The sequence below is a fragment of the Chlorocebus sabaeus genome, chromosome X (assembly GCF_047675955.1).
Source record: "Chlorocebus sabaeus isolate Y175 chromosome X, mChlSab1.0.hap1, whole genome shotgun sequence".
In the NCBI taxonomy this organism is placed as follows: domain Eukaryota; kingdom Metazoa; phylum Chordata; class Mammalia; order Primates; family Cercopithecidae; genus Chlorocebus; species Chlorocebus sabaeus.
The window spans coordinates 72,725,799-72,751,837 of record NC_132933.1 but is presented as its reverse complement, the minus strand read 5'-3'; the positions used below and the strand labels follow the sequence as shown (position 1 = coordinate 72,751,837).

The 26,039-nt window shown below is 39.3% G+C and overlaps 1 long non-coding RNA gene across 9 annotated transcripts in view; it reads right to left on the bottom strand.

The window, feature by feature from the left end:
• LOC103232254 (uncharacterized) overlaps nt 1-26,039 on the bottom strand; it is a 120,278-nt gene that overhangs the window by 26,822 nt on the left and 67,417 nt on the right. Inside the window, exon 5 of one of the 9 annotated variants that reach the window (XR_012091943.1) lies at nt 9,887-10,001. The exons of the other annotated variants lie outside the window; for them this stretch is intronic. This is a non-coding gene — a long non-coding RNA (uncharacterized lncRNA). The remainder of the gene's footprint in view (nt 1-9,886; nt 10,002-26,039) is intronic. 9 annotated transcript variants of the gene reach the window in all.

Below are 26,039 nucleotides of genomic sequence, written 5' to 3'. Positions count from 1 at the left end.
CAGTATTCAAGAGAGGAGAGGCAGAACAATATTTGAAGACACAATGGCTAAAAATTTTCTATAGCTGATGAAAATTATAAATTCATAGATCCATGCAAGAAGTTCAATGACACCCAAATATAAGAAACATGAAGAAAACTAACTACATTGAAATATATCCTGATCTAATTGCTAAAAACAAACAAACAAACAAACAAAAAAACAAACAAAAAAAGTGATACAGAGAAAATCTCAAACTCGCCAAGAGAAAAAAAACACACAATACATACAGAGGAACAAAGATGACAATGACAGCATTTTTCTTCTCAGGAATGATGAAAGCAGAAGACACTGGAGTAACATCTTTAAAGCACAGGAAGAAAAAAAAAAAAACAGCAATGAAGCTTGTTTGGATGTGTATCCCCACCCAAGTTTCATGTTGAATTGTAATCCCCAATTTTTGTACAAGGGCCTGGTGGGAGGTAACTGAATCACTGGGGAAGACTTCCTCCTTGCTGTTCTTGTGATAGTGAGTTCTCATGAGATCTGGTTGTTTAAAAGTGTACAGCACCTACCCCTTATCTCTCTTCCTCCTGCTCTAGCGATGTAAGATGTGCTGCTTCCCCTTCACTTTTTGCCATGATTACAAGTTTCTTCAGGCCTCCCCAGAATGAGAAGGCTGTACAGACGGCAGAACCATCAGTCAACTAAACCTCTTTTTAAAATATAAATTACATAGTTTCAGGTATTTCTTTATAGCAGTATGAGAATAGATGAATATACAAAATTGGTCCCTAGGAATGGGACACTGCTATAAAGATACCTGAAAATGTGGAACTAAATATGGAACTGGGTCATGGGAAGAGGTTGGAACAGTTTGGAGGACTCAGAAAGACAGAAAGATGAGGGAACATTTTGAAATTCCTAGCGACTTATTGAATGGTTTTAACCAAAATGCTGATAGTGATATGGACAGAGATGGGCAGGCTGATGAGGTCTCAGATGAAGATGAGGCATTTATTGGGAACTGAAGGTCACTCTTGCTATGCTTTAGCAAATGGACTGCTATCTTTGTGCCCCTGCTCTAGGGATCTGTGGAACTTTAAACTTGAGAATGATGATTTAGGGTATCTAGCGGAAGACATTTCTAAACAGCGAAACATTCAAGATTTAACCTCGCTGCTTCTAACAGTGTACGTACATATGCATGAGCAAAAAGATGATCTGAAACTGGAACTTATATTTAAAAGGAAAGCAGAGCATACAGTTTTGGAATATGTGCTGCCTGACCATATGGCAGAAACATAAAATTCATTTTCTTGGGAGGAATTCAAGAAAACTACAGAAATTTTCATAAGAGGAGCCAAATGTTAATAGCCAAGACAATGCGGGAAATGCCTCCAAGCCATTTCAGAGATCTTCGTGGCAGCCCCTCCCATCATATTCCCAGAGGCAAAGGAGGGAAGAATGGTTTTATTGGCCGTGCCCAGGGTGCTGCTGCCCTATGCAACTTTGGGACATTACTCCCTGTGTCCCAGACACTCCAGCTCTAGCCATGGCTAAAAGGGCCCCAGATATGTCTCAGGCTGCTGCTCCAGAGGGTACAAGCCATAAGCCTTGGCAGCTTCTATGTGGTGCTAAGCCTGCGGGTGTGCAGACAGCAAGAGTTGAGTCTTGGAAGCCTCCAGTTAGATTCCAGAAGATGTATGGAAACATCTGGATGCCCAGGCAGAAGTCTGCTGTAGGGGCAGAGTCCTCAGGGATAACCTCTACTAGAGTAGTAAGGAGGGAAAACGTGGGGTTGGAGCCTCCACACAAAGTCCCCACTGGGACACTTCCTAGTGGAGCTGTGAATAGTAGATCCTTGAATAGTAGATCCACCAATGGCTTGCACTGTGTACGTGGAAAAGCCACAGGCATTCAACACCAGCTGTTGAGTGCAGCCATAGGAGATAAGCCCTGCAGAGACATAGTTGCAGAGCTGCCCAAGGCCTTGGGAGCCCACCTCTTGTATCAGTGTGGCCTGGATATAAGACATGGAGTCAAAGATTATTTTGGAGCTTTAAGATTTAATGACCGTCCCAATGGGTTATGGACTTGCATGGAGTCTGTAGCCCCTTTGTTTTGGCCAATTTCTCCCTTTCAGATCAGGAGTATTTAGCCAATGCCTGTACCCTCATTGTGTTTTGGAAGTCACTAACTTGTTTTTTATTTTACACACTCACAGGTGGAGTGTGGCCTGTTGAGTTAATGTTGAAATAGATTAAGACTTTGGGGACTGTTGAGAAGTGATTATTATGTTTTACAGTGTGAGAAGGACATGAGATTTGGGAGGGGCAAAAGGTAGAAAGATATGGTTTGGATTTGTGCCTCCCCACCCAAATCTCATGTTGAATTGTAAACCCCAGTGTTGGATGAGGGACCTGGTGGCAGGTGACTGGATCATGGGGGAGGACTTCCATGGTTTGGACTTGTATCCTCACCCCAATCTTATGTTGAATTGTAATTCCCAATGTTGGATGAGGGGCCTGGTGGGAGGTGTGACTGGATCATGGGAGAGGACTTCCGCCTTGCTGTTCTTGTGAGAGTGAGTTATCATGAGAGCTGGTTGTTTATACATGTATGACACCTCCCCGCTTCTCTCTGTTCCTCCTACTCCAGCCACATAAGACCCGTGCCTGCTCCCCCTTTGCCTTCTATCATGATTGTAAGTTTCGGGAGGCATCCCCAGAAACAGAAGCCTGTACAGCCTGCAGAACCATGAGCCAATTAAAACTATTTTCTTTATAAATTACCCAATTTCAAGTATGTATTTGTAGTATGCAAGAATGTACAAATACAAAGCCACAATACTATACTAAATAAAATGTTTTTCAAAAATGAAATAAAGACTTCTTAACATATATAAAAGTTGAAAGAATTCATCACCATCAGACTTGAGCTATCAGAAACATCAAAGGAAATGATTTGGGCAGAATGAAAACAATACCAGATGGAAATATGTACCTATATAATGGAATATAGAGCAGTGATAATGGTAACAACATGAAAATATCTATCTCTCTATATACATATATATACACACATATGTACATATATATACGCATATATACACACATATATCTTATTTAAATGTCTTTAAAAGATAACTGTCTTTAGACAAAAAAATTAAAATGTGTTATCGAAAACATATGTAGAAGTAAAATATATGACAATAGCAATAAGGCTGGGAGAGAGAAAAATGAAAGTAAACAAAGGCAAAGTTCCTATACTGTACATGAACTAATACATATTTTAAGGTAGACTGTGATAAATTATAGCTAATAAGGCAACAAAAGAGTAAAAATGCCATCACAAAAATGGTCAATCCAAATGAAGGCAGAAAAAAGTGAAAATGTACAATTAAGAGATGGGACAAATGAAATACAAACTAGAAGGTAGATTTAAGCCTAACTGTATCATTAGAAACATTAAATGAGAATAGTCTAGTCTTTTAATGCTCCAATTAGTCATAGTCTTTTAATACCCCAATTAAAAGGCAGAGGTTGTCATGCTGGATAAAGAAAAACAATACCCTAGGATATACTTACAAGAAGTTCACTGCAAATATAAAGCCATAAATAAGTTAAAATGTAAAAAGATGGAAGTCGGTATACAATGCTATAATTAATCAAGTGAAAACTGGAGTGATTAATACCACACAATCGATGCTGGGAAAGGAAGTAAAAATGCTATTTTCACAATGTTTGCTTGTATATATCAGTAAACAAATGAACATTTTGAATCCATGCAGAAGCTAATAAAATTTTACAACTGAGTCTCTGAAAATAAATAAAATGAAAAAGTTGATGTGCTGTTGTGTGTGTGCTCCCACCATAGCCATTTTCAAGCTGCTTGATGTCAACCAGCTCACATTTTTTGAAAATTTAAACATAGACCATCATGAGCCAGTCCTATTTACCATTGATTCCAGGCTATCAAAATGTGAGCCTATAGTCATCATATCCTGCCAACTGGCTCTCCTTTGAAGCAACTATATTTAGAACTTAGAATACAGTTGCTTCAAAAATGAGTTGTTTAGAATTTAAACACTGAAACATTAAAAAGTATACAAATGATCCATGGGCTTTGAATGTATATGGCCTAAATAAAATAGGATTTCTAACAGCATTCTCCACCCTTCCTCCTTATTAAATAATTCAGCCATTCTTTTGGCCTCAATAAATCTAGATACCTGCTGCACAAGTCAATAGAAATCAGGACATTAACATTTCATCATGGAAACTATGTAGGCCTGCAGAAGATGAGAGGACAGGCCTTTGGGGATGTTCAAAGTGATTCTATTTGTTAACTTCTTAAGAAGAAGTTAGTGTGAATGTCATAAATTTTATTAATTTGCAGGTCATATCAATTCGTTTTGGTCTTTTAAAACAGACTGAAACTAATTTGTAACACAGATGGAGGGCAATTTAAGGGTTTTCATGATTAATTGTAAAGGAAATCTTTACAGATGCTTTTAAGTCATGTATTTATTATTTTTAATTTTTTAGTGTATGGGACAGAGAGGGAGAAAGGAGATGCAGGTAGATTTAGTTTTTGCTCTTTAAAAATTATTGGAAGATAGGTGCAGAGCACTTCCACACATGGAATCCCATGTACAAAATGGGGTAGTGACAATAAACAAATAGTTGTGGGATTTCAGGCATCATACCTTAAGTATCAATGAGATAGTTTCTCATAAGTGAAACTTCTAAGCTACCACACATAACGTGGCATGGGAAGTCAATTCCTCTGCCCTATCTGGCATAAGTCTGGCCTTAACTTTAAGACTAAACACACCATCCTCCCCTCAGCCCACCTCTAACCATCAAATAACAATTTTTTTAGACTATCATCAAATCTGACCAGAAATAAAAACTATCATGTCTTATCTGGAAACTAGATAAGGAAGGTGAGATAGATCCTGTTCAATATCTGCAAGTTTCCTGTTTAGTGTGTTAGGGAGGCCAGAGCAGTGTGTACTAGTTGAGTGAGGTCCAAAAGTACAGACCATTAGAAATACGCCACCTTCACTTCTCAGTTCAGAAGGATCCCTAAGTTCCTGACTCACACAGTCTTTGCTTTACACAGCCTGTGAGGGTGAATCTTAATCACATTAATTCCATGGACTCTAAAAAGAAGCAGTCCTGGTGTTTAATGATGCACAGCAGGTCAGCCTGTGTTTATAGTTCAGGATATGAAGAGTAGAGCTTGGGAGCTGGGGTGGTGTGGGAGGAAGGCAGACAGGGACAAAATGAAGTAGAGAATGTGAAATAGCTGCAAAAGCTTAGGACCTAGCATCAGCAATACTGGAATCTCCTCTGAGCTGTGCCACTAATTTCTGGTGACCTGGACAAGTCCCTCTTCCTCCCTGAATTCCATTTGTATCATCTGAACAATGAATGTGTAGAACTAGTGATTTCTAAAGGTTTTTTTTTTTTTTTTTTTTTTTTTTTGCCCCAAGAGTCAGTGACTTTAAGGACCCCTTTAACCTCTCTGGCAATGACTCTTTTTGTCTGCCTTAAGGGAAATGGTAAGAACTCATAACCTCTAATAGGTATAAAGCCTAGTTCAGTTTACAAAGTTCCCTTCACATACATATGTTCTTTGATCCATCCTAGCAATAGCCTTCTGAGATAGGCAGAGTGGGTGCATTCATCCCCAGTTGACAGATAAAGAAACTGAGGCTCAGAGGCTAACACTTAGTGAACACTTACACTTTTACTTGCTAAGCATGTTACATGAATCATCTCCCTTAGTCCATACAATGACCCTCTGAAGAGTTTTATGGTAGGTAATATATTATTTACATTTTACAGATGAAGACACTGAGGGACAAAGAGGATCCCTGATTTGCCCATGGTCACTCAGGTGGCAAATGCCTATGTTTCAGAGCCTTGCACTTAACATTTATACTATATACTGCTTATTTTGTAAGGACCAAATGGAATCTTGCATTTGGGAATAGGGGGTCAGGATAGAAGAAACACCCATAATTACAGAAAGCATAAACTTGCTTTGGGCAGGCATGCCCTTGGCAACACTGTGAATACAGTTTGCCTTTGCTGCCTTTTAACATCTCTATCCCCATCAGGCGTCCAGTACCAATCAAGATTTATTTCCATAGGCCATATTCTCTAAAGCCCATAGAGGTGGTAAAGCATTATCTAGAGCAAAGGTTCCCAATTCTCACTGGCCAGCTGGGAATCTTTAGCCTCATTTTAGAGAATTAGATTCAAATAGTTTAATTTAGCGTCAAGATTTAAGCTTTTCAGGTGGTTCTAATGTGCAGTCGGGGTACAGAACAAATGTTGTTCTCAGTCTTGGCTGCATATTAAAATCATCTGGAGAGATTTCAAAAGTTAACAAAGTGCACCACCACCAGAAATGCTGATGTAATTGTTTTGGGGTATAAACTTGATCTGGAGATTTTTATAAGCTCTCAAGTGATATTAATGTAGATACAAGGTTGAAAATCACTTATCTATCCAGAAGGCCTATGATCTACTACATAGGCTTCACCACTCACTAGCTAAACTTGGGTAAGTAACTTAATCTCAGACATAGTTTTTTTCATCTTAAACAAAAAAAAAATAATAATATTCACATTGTGAGGTTATTCTGAGAATTAAATAATGTTTGTAAAGGGCTAGTATCTGGCATGTAGTAAGTGCTAAAAAACTAGCTATAATGATAAATTACTATGCAGGATAAAAAGTATCTGATAAACAAAATCTTACTAAGGCAATGGTTCTCAAACTTTAGCATCCATCAGAATCACCTGAAGGCTTATTAAAACACAGATTGCCTCTCTCTACCTATACTTTATGTCTGGGGTGAAACCAATAATATGCACTTGTAACAAGTTCCCAGATGATACTGATGCAACTAGTTTGAACATTGTAGTTTGAGAAGCTCCATAACAAAATATTAGCTTCAGTTTCAGATTCCCCTCCAAATGAGGTTTTTGTTTGTTTTTTTGTTTTTGTTTTTGTTTTTTGAAACAGAGTCTCACTCTGTTGCCCAGGCTGGCATGCACTGGCGATCTCAGCTCACTGCAACCTCTGCCTCTGGGGTTCAAGCGATTCTCCTGCCTCAGCCTCACAAGTAGCTGGGATTACAGGAATGTGCTACCACACCCAGCTAATTTTTGTATTTTCAGTAGAGACAGGGTTTCACCATGTTGGTCACACTGGTCTCGAACTCCTAATCTCAAATGACCTGCCCATCTCAGCCTCCCAAAGTGCTGGGATTACAGGTGTGATCCCTCAACTGAGTATTGATACATTCAAAAACCTCAAGGATGGTATTATGGTGGAACTTAAGATACTTCAGTTGACAAATAGTGGAGAAGTATTTGGGGACAAGCGATATCCTTGTAAAAAGCTGACTACACTTAATTTTAAAGTGAGTCCATGTCAGCTTCCCTGGGCTATTTTGCAAAGCAGGAGACAGCACAGAGGCTGCTCTAAATGAGATTTTGTAACAGGGTAGAGGAAGCTTCATATTTTTTGCTTTTTCTTTTCAGCACCATTTAATGAGAGCGGCCCTTTCCCCTCCTTCAGTCTCTCCTCTAATTTAAAAAAGATGCCACTAAAGTGGCACGTCTTCACAGAAGGGTTAAATTCCTGTTTAAATGTATTCCAAGGCTTATAAAACACATTAAGATTGACGGGAATGTGATTGTTTCCTACCAAAAAGTGTCACAGAAATAAGGATGTTTTCCAGTGTCTGGAGAGGTTCTGACAAATAGACTAAGGCTGACAAATTTCTCCCCCAACCCTGACAGCTACTGAAGTAATCAATTGTGGAAGGGATAAGGCTGGCTGCAAGCCCAATAAGGAGGCTGGCAAACGTATTTGCAGCATACTTTCTACTTTTTTGTGTCCCTGTGAAGTACTCCCCTCCAGCACTGGATTTCCAACTCTTCAACCATCACTCTGTTTCTGGGCAGCAGATATTATCCTTGATAACCTCCACCCCAATCAAAGTCTATTTGGACTTTCTAATTCTCTATTATCTGATCAAGGCTAGGCAGTTAACTTGCTGAATTTAGATATATAAATACACACTGGCCGGGCGTGGTGGCTCACACCTGTAGTCCCAGCACTCTGGGAGGCCGAGGCGGGCGGATGACCTGAGGTCAGAAGTTTGAGACCAGCCTGACCAACATGGTGAAACCCTGTCTCTACTAAAAATACAAAATTAGTGGGGCATGGTGGTGCATGCCTGTTAATCCCAGCTACTCAGGAGGCTGAGGCAGGAGAATCGCTTCAGTGGAGGTTGCAGTGAGCCGAGATTGTGCCATTGTACTCCAGTCTGGGAAACAAGAGTGAAACTCTGTCTCAAAAAAAAGAAAACAAATCAGCCGGGTGCGGTGCCTCACGCATGTAATCCCAGCACTATGGGAGGCTGAGGCCGGCGGATCACCTGAGGTTGGGAGTTCCAGACCAGCCTGACCAACATGGAGAAACCCCATCTCTACTAAAAATACAAAATTAGCCGGTCATGGTGGCGGGCACCTGTAATCCCAGCTACTCGGGAGGCTGAGGCAGGAAAATACCTTGAACCCAGGAGGCAGAGGTTGCAGTGAGCCAAGGTCGCGACATTGCACTCCAGCCTGGGCAACAAGACCAAAACGCCATCTCAAGAAAGTAAATAAATAAATAAAAATCACATTGACGCTGAGCGTGGTGGCTCACGTCTGTAATCGCAGCACTTTGGGAGGCCGAGGTGGGTGGATCACGAGGTCAGGAGTTCGAGACCAGCCTGGCCAACATGGTGAAACCCTGTTTCTACTAAAAATCCAAAAAAATTAGTTGGGCATGGCGGTGGCACCTGTAATCCCAGCTACTCGGGAGGCTGAGGCAGGAGAATTGCTTAAAACTGGAAGGCAGAGGTTGCAGTGAGCCGTGATCGTGCCATGGCACTCCAGCCTGGGCAACAAGAGCAAAACTCTGTCTCAAAAAAAAAAAAAAAAAAAAAAAAAAAATCACATTGAATGTGTGAGTGGTAAGTACTGCTTAATGGGATATTTTTTTTTTTCCAAGGAATTTGTAGCAAAAGCAGTAGCTCAAAAGAATGAGTCTCAAATAATGGAAAGCCAGGCAATGCGGCTGGTGGCATAGTTGTTAAAATAATTTGGTTGCTAGGGTGGCATTTGGGCAAAGCATGCCAATATTCTCTGGAGCAGATAAAGTGGGGAGACTCCTAGAAACTTAGTTCCACAGGTGGATGGGTTTGACGTTGGAGCAATCGCTCAATATCTTTATCTCCTGACATTCATCTATAAAACGAGGTTAATAATATCCTGTCCGGCCTCCCTCTTTTGAGTTGTGAGACTGAATTTTCATGGCATATGTGAAGGCATGCTGTAAATTAGTAGGTGTTAGAGAAATTCAAGTTTTTGAATAATAGTAATGACAATGATGACAATGATGAAATAAATGATAAATCCTTAGCCACATGAGAAAAATAGGTTGAAGGTTAGTAAAGTTTCACACACCAGAAAAGATCTACTGAATAAAAAGCACTCTTGGCTAGGCGCAGTGGCTCACGCCTGTAATTCTAGCACTTTGAGAGGCCGAGATGGGAGGATTGCCTGAGGTCAGGAGTTCAAGACCAAGCTGGTCAACATGGCGAAACCCCGTCTCTACTAAAAATACAAAAATGACCCAAACATGGTGGCGCGTGCCTGTAACCCCAGCTACTCAGAGGCTGAGACAGGAGAATTGCTTGAACCCAAAGGCAGAGACTGAAGTCAGCCGGGATTGCACCACTGCACTCCAGCCTTGGCAACAGAGCGAGACTCTGTCTCCAAAAAAAAAAAAAGGTACTGTTGATGTTGTCAAATTAAATATTACCATACCTCATATCTTGGAGCCATGAAAATCCATTGATTTGATGTGGATAGAGCATATTTATCAGGCATGTTCTTCTGTGGGTCTCAATGTCCGCATCAGTTCCATGAGGGAGTAGGAGGCCTGGATAGTCACAAATAACACCATTTTCTGGGTATTCATAGGGAGGAAAGAAGTCACCAAGGAAGCTGGCTGCCACTGCTTCCTCCTCTCCTGTTCAGAGGGGATAGCCCAAGAGCCAGAGAAGAAACAGTAACACTTTGTAGGGATGTATACATTGGAGGCTTCTTGGAGGACCCTGAGTGGCCCACTGCTGTTCCCCCCTAGTGAGCTGCTTTCAGTGGAAGATTTACAAGTACTCGAGACCCTTCAGGACACTAAGACGCTGGTCTACACTAGCATAGCTCCACGTCATAAGCAGAAAATGATAGCTCAGTCAATAGCAAATACTCCAAGGACTTGAAATGATCTGAGGCCACTTCTCTTTGAATCATTCTACTGTAGAGAAGCAGTTAACTTACAGGCTCTTGATGTATTTGCCCTAGTAATGGCAACCCTCAACCCCCACCTCTCAGTAGTAATTTACATGAGCAGAGCCTGCTCATGCAGAGAAGGCTTAAAACAATAAAACTGTGTGTTCGACCCCAAAGACCCTAACAGTCTGCCATCCTCAGAAGAGCAGTGACTCCTAACTGGTCAGACCCAGCACCCATGGTTATCCAGCACTATTTGCTCCAGGAGAAAAAGCAGAGGACTGTAATGAGGAGATTAACATCCCTGCATAAGGTGGGTATCAAGTCATTTCATAGTTGCACTGGGGCTTAAAGATTGGGGTTGCCGTGGTGGGTAACAGACAGCGTTTCTGATATGTTTATCTCCACAAAGAAGAGAACCTCAGACAGAGATCACCCTATAAATAGAAGTATTACAATCTCTCACTTAAAAAAAAAAATCTTACAAACCTGGCCATTATGCCTCAAATTCTACTGGTAGTGAGTGTTTAAGTATTGCTGTTTTCTGAGGCCTTCAAATGGGAAACAGTACATCTAATGATTAAGAGCCAAGGCTCCAATAAGGGCTGGGCTATGTACTAAGTCTTCATCATAGTCAAGTTGCTTAATTTTTCTAAAGTTTAGTTTCCTCATGCGTAAAAAAGGGTAAGCAATAATACCTTCACCAGAATTGTGATTAGCAATAACATTTAGTAACTGCTTAACACAGTGTTCAGTACATAAGAAATGCTGGGGAAAAAAGGTAGCTGCTATTGCTACCTAAAATCCAAACTGTCCTGCAGAATAAATCTCCATTAGTGAATTTGGCAGACGCCTCTCTTTCAGAGACAATTTGGCAGAGTGTAAACATTATGGGCTTTGGATCCAAACAGACCTGGTTTTAAATTCAGCCTTTTTCAATCTCTACGTCTGAGAACACTGTATTGTTATGAACCTCAGGTCCAGCCTATTATAAAGAGGGAATAATATCTTACCTTATGGGATTGTTAGGAGAATTACAACACAAAAGTTTGTGACACACCTGTACACAGTAAGCACCCAACAAACATTCGTTTTTTTCTCAGGAAAGCATGTAGACTTTATGCCCTGTGGCCCTGATCTACGAGGTGGGAAATTTGCTGAGTTAATGGAAATGATGTAAGAATCCAGCGCCACAGATATGTTAGTACACCATAATAAAAATGGGCTCGGGGGATCAATGTTCAAGCTAGGACATTCAAGGTTTCTTCCATGCTCACTGTACCCTCCTGAGGTGCTCTTAGATGACCATCCCACATCTGCAGACACACAATGGGCTTTTTGACGGGATTTGAGACAGTCTAGCATAAGAACTTTACCCAGTAGGTGGGCTGCTGGGGCACTGATGGGATAATCCCATTGGAACCTGTCTCATAGAGTTTAAAAGAAAGATTGGTTATGTCAATAATGGGTGCTGACTGGAGAAGAAACAGAGTAAGTTGATGATGGTGATCATTACATCACCACAAAGCTGTAATTCTAGAGGCAGAAGCAACAGACATCAGCTTCTGAGGGGAACATTTATTAGAATTATTAATAATCCAGATCTTGTCAAACTGCTAGAGCAGTCTGTTTTTGCAGTTAGTAAAATGGTGTACCACCCTCTGTGCCTCTCCATATATCTTTATAATAAATCATTTTCAGCAGAGGTGACCTGAGTATATCTAGGTTCCTAAGAACATAGAAATATTTGGGTGCAAATTTCAGCCCTGCCACTCACTAGTTTTCTCATATGTAAAATGGGAAGTGTGAGGATTGAGTTGGTACATGCAAAACATTTAGATTAGTGTTTGGCACATGGTTAAGTGTTCAAAAATTGTTACCTATTCAAGTAACAGCTTCTGAGTCTGTTTTCTTATCTGTGAAATGGGATTATATTCACCTCCTGAAGTATTTGGGAGGATTAGATGAAGTAACACAGGTAAAATAGTGCATAGCTATATATCTGGTACTTCACATATGTTGACTATCATTTTCCTTCCCTTAAAAACAAAATCTTTAAATATTTTGAATTATGAAACACTCTTCTAGGCAGAATAGTAAAAATAACTTTGAGTTTTGTGCATTATAGGTGCTGAATACATAGATATTGTGAAAAGTTTCCACTTCAATGAGTGTTGCCACTGTGAACTTCTCTCTCACCCTCTACGCTTATATACCCAGGTTCAGAAGAATTGGGATGGCTCAGGTATGGTTTTTATTTGGAGATTTATATCAAAAATCTTTCCGTATGGCCAGGCCTTCCTGGTGAGTTAAAAGGAAGCAAGATAATGTCTAGTCTCTTACAGAGGGATGATGTCACTATCCTCACCCTAGCTAAGCAATGCTCATTCTCTATGAGGCTTACAATAAGTGTCACGCATAGAAATAAAAAAATTTAGCTTCAGATTCAAAATTATTTATTCTGTAAAGGGCATTTCCACCTGGAGGGTCTCAAAAAAGCATATTAAGCTAGCAAATCTCAATAGATGATAACAATTTGAAATTTTTCTTTTCCCCCTCTTTACCTAGAAAAGCATCCTCCATCACTGCTTTCTCCTTTTCATTTAACCCCAGACTGGTTCTTAGACTTTATATCTGATTGAATCTAAACAATATTCAAAATTCCACAGAGAAAACTCTTGTTGATTATTTGTTCAACAGTCAAGTCCCTTTAAGTGGCAAAATCACCATGCTATGTTTTTTTTTTTTAATGTTTTTATCTTTTCCTCACAATTATTTCATGTCATTTTGATAAATTAAAAGCTAAACATGGGGGCGGAGCAAGATGGCCGAATAGGAACAGCTCCAGTCTCCAACTCCCAGCGCCAGCGACACAGAAGACAGGTGATTTCTGCATTTTCAACTGAGGTACTGGGTTCATTTCACTGGGGAGTGCCAGATGATCGGTGCTGCTCAGCTGCTGCAGCCCGACCAGCAAGAGCTGAAGCAGGGCGAGGCATCCCCTCACCTGGAAAGCGCAAGGGGGAAGGGAATCCCTTTTCCTAGCCAGGGGAACTGAGACACACAACACCTGGAAAATCGGGTAACTCCCACCCCAAAACTGCGCTTTAAGCAAACAGGCACACCAGGAGATCATATCCCACACCTGGCCGGGAGGGTCCCACACCCACGGAGCCTCCCTCATTGCTAGCACGGCAGTCTGTGATCTACCGGCAAGGCAGCAGCGAGGCTGGGGGAGGGGCACCCGCCATTGCTGAGGCTTAAGTAGGTAAACAAAGCTGCTGGGAAGCTCGAACTGGGTGGAGCTCACAGCAGCTCAAGGAAACCTGCCTGTCTCTGTAGACTCCACCTCTGGGGACAGGGCACAGTAAACAATAACAACAGAAAGCTCTGCAGACGCAAACGACTCTGTCTGACAGCTTTGAAGAGAGCAGTGGATCTCCCAACACGGAGGTTGAGATCTGAGAAGGGACAGACTCCCTGCTCAAGTGGGTCCCTGACCCCTGAGTAGCCTAACTGGGAGACATCCCCCACTAGGGGCAGTCTGACACCCCACACCTCACAGGGTGGAGTACACTCCTGAGAGGAAGCTTCCAAAGCAAGAATCAGACAGGTACACTAGCTGTTCAGAAATATTCTATCTTCTGCAGCCTCTGCTGCTGATACCCAGGCAAACAGGGTCTGGAGTGGACCTCAAGCAATCTCCAACAGACCTACAGCTGAGGGTCCTGACTGGTAGAAGGAAAACTATCAAACAGGAAGGACACCTACACCAAAACCCCATCAGTACATCACCATCATCAAAGACCAGAGGCAGATAAAACCAAAAAGATGGGGAAAAAGCAGGGCAGAAAAGCTGGAAATTCAAAAAATAAGAGCGCGTCTCCCCCGGCAAAGGAGCGCAGCTAATCGCCAGCAACGGATCAAAGCTGGACGGAGAATGACTTCGACGAGATGAGAGAAGAAGGCTTCAGTCCATCAAATTTCTCAGAGCTAAAGGAGGAATTACGTACCCAGCGCAAAGAAACTAAAAATCTTGAAAAAAAAGTGGAAGAATTGATGGCTAGAGTAATTAATGCAGAGAAGGTCATAAACGAAATGAAAGAGACTAAAACCATGACACGAGAAATACGTGACAAATGCACAAGCTTCAGTAACCGACTCGATCAACTGGAAGAAAGAATGTCAGCGATTGAGGATCAAATGAATGAAATGAAGCGAGAAGAGAAACCAAAAGAAAAAAGAAGAAAAAGAAATGAACAAAGCCTGCAAGAAGTATGGGATTATGTAAAAAGACCAAATCTACGTCTGATTGGGGTGCCTGAAAGTGAGGGGGAAAATGGAACCAAGTTGGAAAACACTCTTCAGGATATCATCCAGGAGAACTTCCCCAACCTAGTAGGGCAGGCCAACATTCAGATCCAGGAAATACAGAGAACGCCACAAAGATACTCCTCGAGAAGAGCAACTCCAAGACACATAATTGCCAGATTCACCAAAGTTGAAATGAAGGAAAAAATCTTAAGGGCAGCCAGAGAGAAAGGTCGGGTTACCCACAAAGGGAAGCCCATCAGACTAACAGCAGATCTCTCGGCAGAAACTCTTCAAGCCAGAAGAGAGTGGGGGCCAATATTCAACATTCTTAAAGAAAAGAATTTTCAACCCAGAATTTTATATCCAGCCAAACTAAGTTACATAACTGAAGGAGAAATAAAATCCTTTACAGATAAGCAAATGCTTAGAGATTTTGTCACCACTAGGCCTGCCTTACAAGAGACCCTGAAGGAAGCACTAAACATGGAAAGGAACAACCGGTACCAGCCATTGCAAAAACATGCCAAAATGTAAAGACCATCGAGGCTAGGAAGAAACTGCATCAACTAACGAGCAAAATAACCAGTTAATATCATAATGGCAGGATCAAGTTCACACATAACAATCTTAACCTTAAATGTAAATGGACTAAATGCTCCAATTAAAAGACACAGACTGGCAAACTGGAAAAAGAGTCAAGACCCATCAGTCTGCTGTATTCAGGAGACCCATCTCACACGCAGAGACATACATAGGCTCAAAATAAAGGGATGGAGGAAGATTTACCAAGCAAATGGAGAACAAAAAAAAGCGGGGGTTGCAATACTAGTCTCTGATAAAACAGACTTTAAACCATCAAAGATCAAAAGAGACAAAGAAGGCCATTACATAATGGTAAAGGGATCAATTCAACAGGAAGAGCTAACTATCCTAAATATATATGCACCCAATACAGGAGCACCCAGATTCATAAAGCAAGTCCTTAGAGACTTACAAAGAGACTTAGACTCCCATACAATAATCATGGGAGACTTCAACACTCCACTGTCAACATTAGACAGATCAACGAGACAGAAAGTTAACAAGGATATCCAGGAATTGAACTCATCTCTGCAGCAAGCAGACCTAATAGACATCTATAGAACTCTCCACCCCAAATCAACAGAATATACATTCTTCTCAGCACCACATCGTACTTACTCCAAAATTGACCACATAATTGGAAGTAAAGCACTCCTCAGCAAATGTACAAGAACAGAAATTATAACAAACTGTCTCTCAGACCACAGTGCAATCAAACTAGAACTCAGGACTAAGAAACTCAATCAAAACCGCTCAACTACATGGAAACTGAACAACCTGCTCCTGAATGACTACTGGGTACATAACGAAATGAAGGCAGAAATAAAGATGTTCTTTGAAACCAATGAGAACAAAGATACAACATACCAGAATCTCTGGGACACATTTAAAGCAGTCTGTAGAGGGAAATTTATAGCACTAAATGCCCACAAGAGAAAGCAGGAAAGATCTAAAATTGACACTCTGACATCGCAATTAAAAGAACTAGAGAAGCAAGAGCAAACACATTCGAAAGCTAGCAGAAGGCAAGAAATAACTAAGATCAGAGCAGAACTGAAGGAGATAGAGACACAAAAAACCCTCCAAAAAATCAATGAATCCAGGAGTTGGTTTTTTGAAAAGATCAACAAAATTGACAGACCACTAGCAAGACTAATAAAGAAGAAAAGAGAGAAGAATCAAATCGACGCAATTAAAAATGATAAAGGGGATATCACCACCGACCCCACAGAAATACAAACTACCATCAGAGAATACTATAAACACCTCTACGCAAATAAACTGGAAAATCTAGAAGAAATGGATAATTTCCTGGACACTTACACTCTTCCAAGACTAAACCAGGAAGAAGTTGAATCCCTGAATAGACCAATAGCAGGCTCTGAAATTGAGGCAATAATTAATAGCCTACCAACCAAAAAAAGTCCAGGACCAGATGGATTCACAGCTGAATTCTACCAGAGGTACAAGGAGGAGTTGGTACCATTCCTTCTGAAACTATTCCAATCAATAGAAAAAGAGGGAATCCTCCCTAACTCATTTTATGAGGCCAACATCATCCTGATACCAAAGCCTGGCAGAGACACAACCAAAAAAGAGAATTTTAGACCAACATCCCTGATGAACATCGATGCAAAAATCCTCAATAAAATACTGGCAAACCGGATTCAGCAACACATCAAAAAGCTTATCCACCATGATCAAGTGGGCTTCATCCCTGGGATGCAAGGCTGGTTCAACATTCGCAAATCAATAAACATAATCCAGCATATAAACAGAACCAAAGACAAGAACCACATGATTATCTCAATAGATGCAGAAAAGGCTTTTGACAAACTTCAACAGCCCTTCATGCTAAAAACGCTCAATAAATTCGGTATTGATGGAACGTACCTCAAAATAATAAGAGCTATTTATGACAAACCCACAGCCAATATCATACTGAATGGGCAAAAACTGGAAAAATTCCCTTTGAAAACTGGCACAAGACAGGGATGCCCACTCTCACCACTCCTATTCAACACAGTGTTGGAAGTTCTGGCTAGGGCAATCAGGCAAGAGAAAGAAATCAAGGGGATTCAGTTAGGAAAAGAAGAAGTCAAATTGTCCCTGTTTGCAGATGACATGATTGTATATTTAGAAAACCCCATTGTCTCAGCCCAAAATCTCCTTAAGCTGATAAGCAACTTCAGCAAAGTCTCAGGATACAAAATTAATGTGCAAAAATCACAAGCATTCTTATACACCAGTAACAGACAAACAGAGAGCCAAATCAGGAATGAACTTCCATTCACAATTGCTTCAAAGAGAATAAAATACCTAGGAATCCAACTTACAAGGGATGTAAAGGACCTCTTCAAAGAGAACTACAAACCACTGCTCAGTGAAATAAAACAGGACACAAACAAATGGAAGAACATACCATGCTCATGGATAGGAAGAATCAATATCGTGAAAATGGCCATACTGCCCAAGGTAATTTATAGATTCAATGCCATCCCCATCAAGCTACCAATGAGCTTCTTCACAGAATTGGAAAAAACTGCTTTAAAGTTCATATGGAACCAAAAAAGAGCTCGCATCTCCAAGACAATCCTAAGTCAAAAGAACAAAGCTGGAGGCATCACGCTACCTGACTTCAAACTATACTACAAGGCTACAGTAACCAAAACAGCATGGTACTGGTACCAAAACAGAGATATAGACCAATGGAACAGAACAGAGTCCTCAGAAATAATACCACACATCTACAGCCATCTGATCTTTGACAAACCTGAGAGAAACAAGAAATGGGGAAAGGATTCCCTATTTAATAAATGGTGCTGGGAAAATTGGCTAGCCATAAGTAGAAAGCTGAAACTGGATCCTTTCCTTACTCCTTATACGAAAATTAATTCAAGATGGATTAGAGACTTAAATGTTAGACCTAATACCATAAAAATCCTAGAGGAAAACCTAGGTAGTAGCATTCAGGACATAGGCATGGGCAAAGACTTCATGTCTAAAACACCAAAAGCAACGGCAGCAAAAGCCAAAATTGACAAATGGGATCTCATTAAACTAAAGAGCTTCTGCACAGCAAAAGAAACTACCATCAGAGTGAACAGGCAACCTACAGAATGGGAGAAAATTTTTGCAATCTACTCATCTGACAAAGGGCTAATATCCAGAACCTACAAAGAACTCAAACAAATCTACAAGAAAAAAACAAACAACCCCATCAAAAAGTGGGCAAAGGATATGAACACACATTTCTCAAAAGAAGACATTCATACAGCCAACAGACACATGAAAAAATGCTCATCATCACTGGCCATCAGAGAAATGCAAATCAAAACCACAATGAGATACCATCTCACACCAGTTAGAATGGCGATCATTAAAAAGTCAGGAAACAACAGGTGCTGGAGAGGATGTGGAGAAATAGGAACACTTTTACACTGTTGGTGGGATTGTAAACTAGTTCAACCATTATGGAAAAGAGTATGGCGATTCCTCAAGGATCTAGAACTAGATGTACCATATGACCCAGCCATCCCATTACTGGGTGTATACCCAAAGGATTATAAATTATGCTGCTATAAAGACACATGCACACGTATGTTTATTGCAGCACTATTCACAATAGCAAAGACTTGGAATCAACCCAAATGTCCATCAGTGACAGATTGGATTAAGAAAATGTGGCACATATACACCATGGAATACTATGCAGCCATAAAAAAGGATGAGTTTGTGTCCTTTGTAGGGACATGGATGCGGCTGGAAACCATCATTCTTAGCAAACTATCACAAGAACAGAAAACCAAACACCGCTTGTTCTCACTCATAGGTGGGAACTGAACAATGAGATCACTTGGACTCGGGAAGGGGAATATCACACACCGGGGCCTATCATGGGGAGGGGGGAGGGGGGAGGGATTGCATTGGGAGTTATACCTGATGTAAATGACGAGTTGATGGGTGCAGCACACCAACATGGCACAAGTATACATATGTAACAAACCTGCACGTTGTGCACATGTACCCTACAACTTAAAGTATAATAATAATAAATTAATTAAAAAAAAAAAAAAAAAAAAGCTAAACATAGCAAGTTCCAGCATGATCAAGTTTGAGCAAGATTTCTAAGAAATATGTATACAGAGTTCATTTTATGAACCTTCATTTGGAATATGGGACCTAACTTTAATGACCAAGCAACATATTAAATGAAGAATTTTTTTCTTCCTTTACAAAATTTAAGAACCTTAATGACCAACCAACATATTAAACGAAGAATTTTTTTTTCTTCCCTTGCAAAATGTAAGAACATAAAACAGTCCACGTAATACATTTTACACGAATAAATGTCCCTTTAACATTCAATTTGGACTTTTCTAACTGAAGTTGGAAGGCTTTCAGCTGTCTGGTAGACAAAATGGATTAGCGGTTAATATCTAAACTACTTATTAAGTACCACGGGCACTTTAGTCATTTATTTGTAGCAAGGCACTTTCAACAACTTTGTACCTACTACAGTAAGGAAGCAGTATATTTAGAAGAATATAGGCAATAACAATATATTTCATTTTGGAAATTTCAGTTGAATTATTTTACCAATAAATCTTTCTGCTTGAGAGCATTTTCCAGTGTGGAAAATGAAAAGCTTGAGTATGAATACAACTTAGTTAACTTTGTAACAAATTGATTCCATTTGTTAACTTGTGGAAAAACTGCTGTGATTTCCAAGGAAGGAAAGTCTTATTTTTCTGACAATTCACAAGGTGGAAAAAAGAACCAATCCTCACCTTGAAACATTCTGCTAAATACTTGCTTTTCTCTGGATGAACTACCTTCAATCAATCATTTTACTAGTAGTTTTCAGCGTCTGTGTCAGCAAAAAAATTAGCACATGATACACTTCGAATAGCATTACGGATGAGGATTAAGACAAGGTGTGATATAGATTTGAAATGAGACAGAGCTGTGATCAAATCCCAGCTGTTTCTTAGCTGTATGAATCCATGCCATCTACTTAAATTGTCAGCCTATTTCCCGTTCTCTAAAAATCAAAATAACAATCACCCCACCTTGCACAAAGGATTCTTTTGATGATTAAACAAACTATAATATATCAAAGTCCAGATCAGTTCCTAACATAAATAGGTGCTCAATTAATGTGGTGGATCCGAATCTCTCTGTTGTTCACTCTCCTCTTCTGTAAAATGGGAGATGGGGTTAAACTAGATGGTTTCTATGTCTTTGGAGAAAGAAAAATGCAAAGGTCCATAACACCGTAATACCAAATTTAGAATTCTTTTGGGGGTAATAGTAGTGAGTTTTGGGGTAAGTGCAGTGTTTCACTAGTTCAGTGCATTCCCTTCATTCTTTTCTATTACCATTTGGGGTAATGCAACCAATGTACTCTGAAAAGATCTGCAGAAAGGGGATCTAAGGCCCAGAAATGGGTAAATTATTATCCAAGTTAGAAGTTAGTATCAGAGCTAGGTCTACACTTTACATGAAATTATTGTAAGTCAGAACCAGGACTTTTTCCTCTACAGTCTACACAAGAGCCAATTTAGACTTTATTTTGAAACTGTTATCTACTAGCTTCATTTAATCGATAGCAAATTAAGCTCAGTTATTTTTTTGTTATTTTCTTTGCATCCTAGCAATCTTAGGTTCTTACTTTATCCATAGATAGCTAGTACCCTTAAATTTCTGTTCAGATAGTCCAGATGGTCCTTTCCTATAACTTTCTAAACTATAAAGCAAACTCATCTCTGATCATAATTACTTGTTCCATCTCCTACTCCTGTTTCCTCTCTGTAGTAGCCATTGGTAATAAGTTAACCAGGCAAAATAATCCAGCCCAGAAAGTTTACCTAAAATGGTTCACTGGAAGGTGGAAAATTTCAGGTATATAAGCATATGAGTAGGGAAGTAATTTTTGTCAGCCACATTGTCTAAAGGATGAAGGTACAGCAACATTTTTCTGAGCATTTGACCTTATATATTGAAATAAATGACACAATCAAATACATAAGAAAAAAAATCAGGAGAAAATAAGATTGATGGGGAACTAAAACAAGGTAAATGAAAGGTGCTATGATGTCTGTTTTTCATGACAGTATAGTCTGACATGTACTACTTTTCAATTATTAAATCAATTATCAAATTAGAAATGTAATTATACTAAAAACATAAGAGGTCACAGGTTGTGGTGCTATTGGTTTAAGAACAAATTCTAAGAAAGGAATTTTTGTTACATTTGTAAGATAATAGGTGTATCTAAAAGTAAAACTTGGTGTCTATCAATATTTTTTAAAAGACAAGTATGACAGGACTATAAACTAAAAGCATGAGCAGTTATCTTTTGATCAAATCATGTACATTTAAGTAAGTGGTATTGACAATTTAACAATGTTTATTAAAGTCAAAAGAACAGAAACTACACAATTTCTAACAATGGAAAGTAAGAAAACTCTATATTCCATAGAAATTTTAGCGTGCCATAATCTCTTCTATGGCTAAAACAAAAACAAACTTACCCTTTAAGTAGAAAGGACAAAGCATCAATTATAAACAAAATAGAAGATTCCAGCATGGAGGTCACAATCATTCAGTAATCATATTTAAATAGTAATCATATTTAAATCAAACATATTTAAATAGGTTTAACCCAAATTTATAAAAGTATAATTTCTCAATCCAATCTGTCACTGATGGACATTTGGGTTGATTCCAAGTCTTTAAAAAAGGATGAGTTTGTGTCCTTTGTAGGGACATGGATGCAGCTGGAAACCATCATTCTTAGCAAACTATCACAAGAACAGAAAACCAAACACCGCATGTTCTCACTCGTAGGTGGGAACTGAACAATGAGATCACTTGGACTCGGGAAGGGGAACATCACACACCGGGGCCTATCATGGGGAGGGGGGAGGGGGGAGGGATTGCATTGGGAGTTATACCTGATGTAAATGACGAGTTGATGGGTGCAGCACACCAACATGGCACAAGTATACATATGTAGCAAACCTGCACGTTGTGCACATGTACCCTACGACTTAAAGTTTAATAATAATAAATAAATTTAAAAAAAAATAAAATAAAAAAAAAAGTATAATTTCTCATTTCATTAATCAGTGAATATAGTCTTCACTCATACACGTTCTCATACATGGTGGGAAACACCATATATGAATAGTGAACAATTAGCAAAGAACTCTCTCTGCAATTGCACTTTGAAGGCCTTCATGACTTACAATGAAAAGATTTTCTAAACAAATCTGCTCTTCAATAGAACTTCACAAACTATTGGAATTTGTTCATGGATCAATCTTGCAGTAAATAAGAAAAAAACATCTAACTTACTTAACCTAGATTAGTAGCAGCATACTTGCTAAAATAAAACTTCATCACTTCTCCACATTTGAGAATGTTATATCAGAAAATTGCATACTCATGTGAATTTGTTAATTTTATCTGGGTAAAATATAGGTATTCCTGAGGAGATGACAAGTAATACAACAGGTCATTTTGTTTTTAAACTCAAGGATCCTGGCCTTCCAGAATTTGTTCTTCTTTACAGTCTTATAACTTTTGTGTCCCCACAATAACCCCATGTTATGCTCCCAACTTCCATTGAGCTGGATGTAATTCACATGTCTGAGCAAAACATTTAAGGTATTTATTATCCACTTCATTTTTTCCAGTTATTAAAGAGTTGTTTTAAAAGAATGAACACATTTAACCAGGAATTCTAGTACATGTAACTTGAGTTGATTCAGTTTTGTTCTCATTGTTATTTTATCAGTTGGTTTAAAAACACAGGTTAAGAGTCATGGAAATCAATCAATAATCTTATGAAAAAATGTGTATGATAAGTAAATTATATTAATACCATATGTATTAACCTCCTTTTAAAATACAGGTCGGGTGTGGTGGCTCACACTTGTAATCCCAGCAATTTGGGAGGCCGAGGCATAAGGATCGCTTGAGGTCAGTAGTGCGAGACCAGCCTGGCCAACATTGTGAGACCCCATCTCTACTAAAAATAAAATAAAATACAAATACAGCATGATAAGGGTTGAGTAGAAATAGGATAATCATTAAAATGTGTTTCACAATTTCATTCGAAGTATGAAAAGTTAAATTTTGGGGAGAGTCTTAACAATGATATTTAGCAAATAGAAAATTGTAAAACTGAACAAACCTTAATTTCTCTGGTTTAATGCTACATATTTCTTTCTAGTAAAGTAGGAACATTATCAATGGAACTGTCTTTAATTTAAGGAATTTAAATAGTCATTAAATTACTGGTTGAAAATTCTAAAACTAATTTAAATTTAAAAGCTGATAAATACAGATTAAAGTCAACTGCATTTCTGCTTGGGTAACAGAAACATAAAACACAAAACAAAAATACGTCATACCCATTGTATGACACTAAATGAGGTGATTTTCACTATGTAAACATTAAATAAACATGTTTCCATGCCTTTATTTTTATGTATCACGTCTCACTGCAGACAGATTTAAAACTACTTTGAATTTTTAAAATCCCAAAACTTTTATTCTGTACTCCATTCTGTATGAAGTACTTTGTAATACGTTGGTGCTGAATTTTTTATCTAACTTTTGAGGAAGATGGTTAATATACAAGAAGCTAATTCTAGCTCTGTCAAAAATACATCCCTCACACTTTTACATATAATATATAGAACTATATATAAAATATATAGTTATAAATATATATATAAAATCTGTCAAGATGGAAACTCCCTGGAATTTCTTAATGTATTGAAAAGTATAGCAAGGCAAAAGAAAGCATTATATATATATATATATATATATATATACACACACACACACACACACACACACACACACACACACAGTGTTTAGGCAAAAAAGCATCTGACATATATAGTATTCTTAGTGTAAGTGGAGTATAACTTATTTATACAAACAAAGAATGTTTCAGAAGCAAGTGAAGCAAACAGAAGCAGTAGCTCTTTAAATTACATTCAATCATGGAAAAGAGCAAGTCTGTGATAGTTCATCCTAGAGAAACCAAATTTTACAAGTCACCAAAGCAGTGAAAAATATATAACACTGTTGAAGGCCGAAAGAATGAGGGTCACGATCAACTCAGTACACCAATGGAGGCTATATGAATAAACAGCAAACTGTTTACTCATGAAAGCAGGATATTGGCAAATTGCCAAACTGCATCTGCCACCCAGAAGGAATGCTGAGGGCAGTCACCACCCAGGCACAAGTGTTTCTTGTGAATAGGCATATCTGAAGCCTGTTAGCAATAATGTGAACCTGTGATCAATCAAACAACTGATCAATTGTTACCTCCTCCTCCCTGTTCTTTCTACCCAATAAACACGAAGGGCGGCTGGCAAGGTGGCTCATGCCTGTTGTCCCAGCACTTTGGGAGGCCAAAATGGGCGGGTCACAAGGTCAGGAAATCGAGACCATTCTGGCTAACATGGTAAAACCCCGTCTCTACTAAAAATACAAAAAATTAGCCAGGCGTGGTGGCGGACACCTGTAGTCCCAGCTACTCGGGAGGCTGAGGCAGGAGAATGGCATGAACGCAGGAGGCGGAGTTTGCAATGAGCCCAGATCGTGCCACTGCACTCCAGCCTGGGCGACAGAGTGAGACTCCGTCTCAATAAATAAATAAATAAATAAATAAGAAGGACTGTAGAAGCTCAGGGCTGCCTTTGCTCACTAGAAGCAAGGAGCCCCCAACCCCTTCTTTAAAACAAATCCTTTCATCTTTGTTTTCATTTCTGCATTCGTCCCCCTTCGTTCAGTCCCATAGTAACCATCACGTAACACTAATATTTTAAATAGTTCACATTTTAAATATGATTTAAAATCCTGCCTCAAATATTCACACTAAAATCAACATTAAGAGTTTAATTTTTTAAACTTTTCAGAAAAAAATGAAGCTCTTAATAGAGCAGAAGCTATGAACGGGAGCAAATTCTATATCCAAACAAAATGTGCATGCAAATAGAAAATTCCCATCATTACAGAGCTAAAGGCTGATCATATTTTTCTGATTTATATTACAGTAGAAAAATACTCTTTATAAAAGGTGAATATATACTTATATTTAATTTATACATGTTTAAATTATATACTATGTATTATATATATATGTATATATCCTAAATTACTTCAATACACATCAAACACACAACAGCAAAGATAAAATCCAATCTCTACTTGTTCCATGGAAGTAACATTTGTGCCAAGAGAATCTATGTGACCCTGTGGTCGTTCCATATTGAGATCAAGGCTACAACTTAAAAATAATTAGCGGTTGGTGGCTGGCAAGATGGCCAAATAGGAACAGCTCCAGTCTGATGCAGAAGGTGGGTGATTTCTGCATTTCCAACTGAGGTAACCAGCTCATCTCAGTGGGACTGGTTAGAGTGGGTGCAGCCCATGGAGAGTGAGCCAAAGTAGGGTGGGGTACAGGGGTCAGGGAACTCCCTATCCTAGCCAAAGGAAGTCTTGAGGGACTGTGCCGTGAGGGATGCTGCAATCCAGCCCCAGATACGATGCTTTTCCCATGGTCTTCGCAACCCACAGACCTGGAGATTCCCTTGGGTGCCTATGCCAGCAGGGTCCTGGGATTCAAGCACAAACCTGGGTGGCCGTTTGGACAGACACCGAGCTAGCTGGAGGAGTTTTTTTTTTCATACCTCAGTGGCGCCGGGAATGCCAGCAAGACAGAACCATTCACTGTGCTGGAAAGGGGGCTGAAGCCAGGGAG